This window comes from Camellia sinensis, chromosome 11 (assembly GCF_055761805.1).
Source record: "Camellia sinensis isolate YWXY chromosome 11, ASM5576180v1, whole genome shotgun sequence".
NCBI classification, from domain to species: domain Eukaryota; kingdom Viridiplantae; phylum Streptophyta; class Magnoliopsida; order Ericales; family Theaceae; genus Camellia; species Camellia sinensis.
The window spans coordinates 142,699,483-142,707,300 of NC_138971.1; the positions used below are offsets into that span (position 1 = coordinate 142,699,483).

General features: G+C 34.3%; 1 pseudogene; it reads left to right on the forward strand.

The window, feature by feature from the left end:
- The first annotated feature begins 697 nt into the window (after positions 1-697).
- Positions 698-6,501, forward strand: LOC145802714 (uncharacterized; annotated as a pseudogene).
- Positions 6,502-7,818: the final 1,317 nt, after the last annotated feature.

Below are 7,818 nucleotides of genomic sequence, written 5' to 3' on the forward strand. Positions count from 1 at the left end.
CAAACCTATTGTTGGTAACCTAGACACCTTCTAACCTCAGCGGTTACACCCAGTAAACAAACCACACCAGTAACACAATAGCAACAAAATCACAGTAACACCCTTCACCTCAGCGGTTGCAGCACCTGATTCAAATTGATCACAAAATCATGAACTGAATACTGCACACCTGCAATACTGCTCTTTGCCCAAAAAGCTATCCTTGACTTCACAATATCCACCAAATCAACAAAATTGGGATGACCCCCATTGAACACCATTTCATTCTTCAACTTCTAAACTAACCACAGCATCACTAGGGGCACCATATTCCAAAATTTTCTCTCCTTCATCTTGAGCTTCACCCCATCCCACCACTATAGCAAGGCTTCAATGGAACCAGGGACTACCAATGGGCAATGGAGTAAAACATGGCTAACAAATTCTACTTCAATTCTAACCTTCACTACTTCACCCAACTTAACACAAGAAAGTTGCCCATTATTAAGTACACAATCTTTCCTCACTAAGATCTTGTATTTTTTTTAAAAAAAAAAATTTTGTTGCAAGTTTGTTTGAGACATTTAATTTTCTATCAAAGAAATTGTGCCAATGACATTCCTTTAAGGTTATCAACTGTGTAGCCTCTATCCTTGCAAGTTTATTGTTTTATATTCTAATTTCTTTGTTCATATAGGTTTTCAAAAATGCATTTCAAATGGACAAATCCGGGATGTTCAAGGATAGAAGATCAAAAGACTATGAGAATGGAGTTGAACAATTTCTTAATTTTGCTATGATCCATGCAAGTGTTCTTCAATCCATACATTGTCCTTGTAGAGTCTGTGGAAACTTGAGAAGCCAACCTATTTGAGAGATTAGAAATCATCTCTTTTTCAAAGGTATTGATCAAAGTTATACCACATGGATATGGCATAGAGAAGCAGTCACCAGTGGGGCATCACCATGTTTAAATGAACAAGATTTTTCCCAACAACAATTTGACATGTCTCCCATAGACAATGTAGCTGAAACAATAGAAATGGTTCAAGATGCATATGATCATTACACGGCTGATCCTGAAGTGTTTAAGAAATTACTTGAGGATGCGAAAAAACCATTGTATCCGAGTTGCACAAAGTTTACCAAGTTATCTGCATTGGTTAAACTGTATAACTTCAAAACTACACATAGCCTATCTCACGCTGGGTTTTCAGATCTACTGCCGTTGTTGGGTGATATGCTGCCATTGAACAATGAAATACCATCATCTATGTATAAGGATGGGAAGACGTTTGCTGCATTGGGAATGGGATATGAGAAAATACATGCATCTCCATATGATTGCATACTTTATAGAAAGGAGTACAAATATGCAACTTTATGTCCTGAATGTGGTACATCAAGATGAAAGTTGAAGAAGAATTCCACTGAAATAAGAAAAGATGTGCCTGCAAAAGTTTTATGGTATTTTCCACCTATCCCAAGGTTTCGAAGGATGTTCCAATCAGCAAAAATAGCGAAGGATTTGACATGGCATGCTCACGAAAGAGATTATGATGGCACAATGTGTCACCCTGCGGATTCTCCATCATGGAAGTTAGTAGACCACAAGTGGCCAGATTTCGTTGCAGAGCCAAGAAACCTTCGATTAACTATTTCTATAGATGGAATAAATCCACACAATTCCCTTAGTAGTAGGTATAGTTGTTGGCCAGTTATAATGATTACCTATAATCTTCCACCGTGGTTATGTATGAAGAGGAAATTTATGATGTTATCATTGTTAATATCAGGTCCACAACAACCTGGTAATGACATTGATGTTTACGTGGAACCACTAATTAATGATTTGAAAATGTTGTGGGAGGTAGGTGTTGAAACTTATGACGCATATAAAGAAGAACACTTCAGGCTAAACGCTATGTTGTTGTAGACAATTAACGACTTTCCAGCATTAGGCAATTTAAGCGGTTGTACTGGAAAGGGATATTATGCATATCCAATTTGTAGTGAAGGAACATGTTCTCACAGATTAAAATATGGTAAGAAGAACACATATGTTGGCCACAAAAAATTTCTTCCATGCTACCATCCATATCGGAGGCAAAAAAAGGCTTTTAATGGTGAGCAAGAGTTTGGATTAGCTCCAATACCATTAACTGGGGAGGAGATATTAAATAAGGTTGAAGGGCTTGTAACCATATGGGGAAAGAAAAATAAAAAAGCATTAGATGTTGGTGGTACAAAATGTTGGAAGAAGAAATCATTATTCTTTGATCTTGAATATTGGAAGTACTTACATGTTCGACATAATTTGGATGTTATGCATATTGAGAAGAATGTGCGTGAGAGCCTCATTGGTACGTTACTTAATATTCCAAAAAAAACAAAGGATGGAATAAATTCTCGCCTTGATCTTGTAGAAATGGGTTTGCGTGAAAAATTGGCACCACAAATTGGGAAGAAACGAACATACTTGCCTCCAGCATGTTACACATTGTCTAAGGAGCAAAAAAGAAGAGTATGTACAACATTATTGGAATTGAAAGTTCCAGAAGGATACTCTTCAAATTTGGGAAGTCGTGTATCAATACAAGATTTGAAACTTTATGGTCTAAAATCACATGATTGCCATGTATTGATGCAACAGTTACTACATGTGGCAATACGATCTATGTTACCTAAGCATGTGAGACATGCTATTATCAAGTTATGTTTCTTTTTCAATTTTGTAGCAAAGTGGTCGATGTGGAAAAATTAGATGAGATTCAAAAAGATCCTGTGGCCACATTATGTTTGCTTGAAAAGTACTTGCCACCTTCGTTCGTTGATATCATGGTGCATTTGATAGTGCATCTTGTTAGAGAAGTTCAACTTTGTGGACCAATTCACTTTAGATGGATATACCAATTTGAGAGGTTCATGAAGATCTTAAAGGGTTATGTTCGTAATTGTAATTGTCCTGAAAGTTGCATTGTTGAAAGTTATATTGTAGAAGAAGTTGTTGAGTTTTGTGCAGAGTACTTATCTGGATTGGATGCAATTAAGATTCCTTCTAATACGAACATGATAGTTGATGATGATATAGAAATTGGAAGGCCTTTATCAAGTGGTTATGTTGTTACTGTTGATCGTAATGAATGGGAGCAAGCACATCGTTGTTAGAAAATACAAGTGACATTCAACCATACATTGAGTAAGAATATTTCATGTACATTTTTTTTACAATTGTATTCTCACAAGTTATTTATCTCATAATATATTGCTTTATTAATGATTTGATAGAGAGCATATGGCTTGGTTGAAGCTAAAATATCATCGTCAATCACAAAGTCAAAAATGGCTACAAATTGAGCATAATAAAACATTTATGTATTGGCTTCGTGAAAAGGTATTGGGGTAATTCAATATTTATCTTTTTCTATTACCGAATATTGTTAAGAAAAAATTAGCTAACTATTCAACCATATACAGGTCTCAAAGAAATTAAATGGCCAAAATAATATCTCAAATAACCTGAAGTGGATAGCATAAGGACCTCGATTGGATGTTACAAAATTCCCTGGCTATATCATCAATGGTTGTCATTATCACACAAAAGATCGGGATAACTCACGAGTCAGCCAAAATAGTGGAGTTAGTTTAGTGGCAACAACAATGCAAGTGACAGGTTACAAGGATAAGAACCCAGTGTTTACGGATATGAGTTACTATGGAGTTATTACTGAGATACGACAACTTGACTACAATATGTTCAAGATTCCAGTATTTAAGTGTGATTGGGTTGACAACACAAAGGGAATTATAGTGGATGAGTTGGGTTTCACATTAGTTGAGTTAGGGAGGATAGGCCATAAAGACGATCCCTTCATTTTGGCTTCCCAAGCTAAGCAAGTTTTTATGTACAAGATCAACTTGATCTGAGATGGTCAGTTGTGCTAGAACCTCCTCAAAAACAATATTCTTGTGAAAAGGATGATGAGTTCAATGATTTTTGTATAGAGCATCATGGCTTTACAAAAGTTTTTCCAGAAGTTGAATCATTAGATATGGTTGATGATTCTTTGTCATCTTACATGCGAGGAGATTGTAAGGGAACTTGGCTCGGTAATCCATGATGGAAAAAAAATATTTCTTTGTAAGAATGTATGTCTAAGTGTTGTATTTTCATGTTAAAATGTTTAACTTATATTCATTTTCTTTATGTCTTTATATTTAATTGTCTAACCGTTTGACCTTTTTTCTTAAATTTCTTTTTATTTTATTCATAGGATGGGTATTTCTCATGTCTTGCCTACTGATGGAGAGGATGCATGGTTACCAGCAATATAACCAAAATCTAATAAAAGAAAAGGCAGAGGTTCGACAACATTACCAGATGTCATAAAGGATAGGAGTTCTGGTGCACGAAAAACCATTGACTATAACGAGAATGGTCAATTGATTGGAAACAATTCAATCAAATGTTCAAGCTATCATGGGGTGTTGGCTCACACAATGGTTCCAATATGCTATAAAGAATGGCTTGAGGTGCCCGGTGAACTGAAAGAAAAATTATGGAGTTGTGTGGAGGTAATTAAGACACTTAAACTTGTATTTAAGTGCAATCAAAATTTGAATTTTATAACATTATATTTTTTCACTACTCAGTTAACATACAAAGTGGATGAAAGAAGTAAGAAAAAAGTGTTATCTTCAATTTGTTCAAAATGGAGGGCATTCAAGAAAGAACTTACCAAGTACATACGTGAAAATAAGTCCAATCCTGAGATCATATCAAACCTACCAGCAATTTATGGATTCGTTGAACAAAGACATTGGGACTCATTTCTTGAAGGGCGACTATCAGAAGAGTTTGAGGTAAAAATAATCGAACTTTAGTTATTTAAAATGTCAGTATTAAATGCTAGATCCATCAAACTTTGTATAGTTCTGTAATAACAGTGGCATGCCCCTTGTAATCTTGTAAATTTTCTGTTTTATTTTATAACTTTCACCCAAAAAAAAATATTAAATGCTATACATTTGGATTAACTTTGTGTGTTACATTTTTAAAGATTTTGAGCCAGGATCATAAATAGATACAAAGTCAAAATAAGTATAACCATAGAATCAGTCAAAGGGGCTATGCTCGCTTTCAAGAAGACTATGTAAGTGGTTATAAATTTTATAATTTAATAACAATTTTAATATGATTATTTTAAAAAATTGATGTATGTTTGATAGATAGAAATGTATGACCGGATCTACTGAAGATTTGGACAAAAGCATTCTATGGAAAAAAGCTCGTCAAAATAAAAATGGAGAATATGATGACAAGACAATTATGGAACAAGTTGCTAGAATTGTAAGATATTTGTGTGTACTGTTTGCATTTATTTTGTACTACCTCAACTGTTTATCTTTCTTATATAGTAATGTAATATTGTAGGATGAGTTGACCAAACGAAAAAGTGATGGGAGTTTAAAGACTGAAGGATGCAATGACATTCTTACTATGGCATTGGGTACTCCTAAATCTTCTAGTCGAGTAAGGGGTGTAGGAAATTCTGTCACACCTAGCACCTACTTTCACTTGCCTAGACGTGGGAATCAGTCACATTAGGAGAAGAAATGTAATGATCTTGAGGCAGTGGTGGTACAATTACAAGCTAGGCTTAGTGCAGTGGAACAACAAATACCACATACACCAGAATCTGAACATGTTAGTTCAAACACCTTGAGAAGTGGTTATGAAGGAAATTTTCAGCGTGATTTTCTCTCAACAGAAAACATAGTGAGAACTAAGAATGACATTCCACCCCAAGCTCTTACCCAGAAGATTATAAAGGTGTGTAGCATTTAGAACACCTAAAGTTATATTTTCTAATACTGTTAGTGATTTTATTAGTGCTTTTGTTGTTATCTGTGTGTTTATTATAGAGCAAATGTTCAAACACGTTGAAAAGTGGTGGTAGAGGCAATTTTCAACATGATTCTATCTTCGCAGAAAATAGAGTGAGAACTAAGGACGACATTCCACCTTAAGATCCTAAACAAAATAAAAGAAAGGTGTGTAGTTTTTATATATTGATGTTATAATTTCTAATGCCGTTAGTGATATTCTTAGAAGTTCCATTGTTAACTTTGTGTGTTATAGGGCAAACCGTGTAAACTCGCGGTAGGTTCCATTGAAAATATTGTTGCTCATGGTACGGTGTATGAGAGAATTGAACCCAATGAAGCCATTCATACCGTGCCATTAGGAGAATCCAATGTATGTGTGTCTATTGAAGTTGTTATTCAAAAAGATGCCCCTCTTCCTATACCTATCCCAGATGAGATGCTTATTGTTGGAGAAGCATTGGGATTTTTTGTTGCTTGGCGCAAAAATCTTGTATTGGTTGGTGATGAGGTAAAATATTCAAACTTAGAAACTTTATTACAGTTTCTTAAAATTAAAGTTTGACTTCTATTTGTTTATTTTGAATATTTTGAACTTAGGGAGCTTCAATTAATATTGAATGTGGAAAATATTAAGAGTCCATTCAAACTTTTGTTTCATTAGTTGAGCATATCAAGTATGATGAAGCCATAGACATTCCATTAGAAAAAGACATATTTGGGGAGGAGATCAATATCCAACTTCAAAGAGTAGACATAGAGTACATATGTCATGTAAAAGAATTATCTGTTACATGTATCATATTATACATAAGGTAAGGAAAATTTGCTACATCAATAGTTATTTCTGCAGATTTTATGAATTACGAATTTAATTAAAATTTGTTTATTTTATTAGTCATCTCCATCAGGTGTTGAAGGCTTCCAATTGGAGGAAACAATTTGTATTTGTTAACCCTTGTGTCATTAGTGGAAAACCTATAGCTGGGAAGAAATCAAAATCAGTGTTGCTTGCAAGAAGATTAGAGGAGGCTATGCTAGAACAATTGATTTTAATTCCTTATAATATTGGGTAATTATCTAAAACTATTTATTTCATGTGTTCAAATGATAATAAACTTATCAAGCTTATACTTGTGACTTGTTCAATTGTAGGTACCATTGGATATTGTTAGTCATTGATCTAACATTGATGATTGTGTACTTGCTTGATCCGATTAATTCTAAACAAAAATGTCTAAGACCCCCTTTTTTTCCCATCCCCTCTGACCCCCTCTCTTTCTCATTGGTTGGATTTTCTTTTTCTTTTTTTTTTGTTTCCCTTGTCCTCCAATCACCATCTACCACATGTGTGTGAGGGTGGCGGGGGTGGTGATTGAAGGGGGTCTCCATCACTCCTCTAATTCTAAAATAAACACAAGCTTTGAAATTGTAATAAACACGTAAGTTTGGTTGGTTCGTACATTTTTAAGCAATTTGAGTTACCCTAAAAATATTTTGACTTTTGGAATTTTTTTTGTAAAGTGCTTTGAAAATTTATGAAACTACCCAAAGGAGGAGGAGGACCAATCCAATTTGGAAAGTAATTCAGGTAATCAATATCATTTTCTCTAATTTTATCATACTTATATTTATGCTAATGATTGTTCAGCTTGATCATAACACTTTTTATGTAGTTTCTAATAATAATAAAAATGCTTTCATGTAGTCCCCGCAACAACCTACAAACGTGGAATGTGGGTTTTATGTAATGCGGTATATGAAAGACCTCATTAGAGATCAAAGCATCCTAAGAAAAAAAAATGTGAGATAAATTATAAACTTTTATTACTATTATATTCATGATACTTGTGCATCTTCTTCATTATCTAATTGTTTGTAAATAACCTCTTGCAGTTCAATGGAAAAAGGACTTACACGAAAACCGAACTTGATGAAGTGAGTTGAATGGAT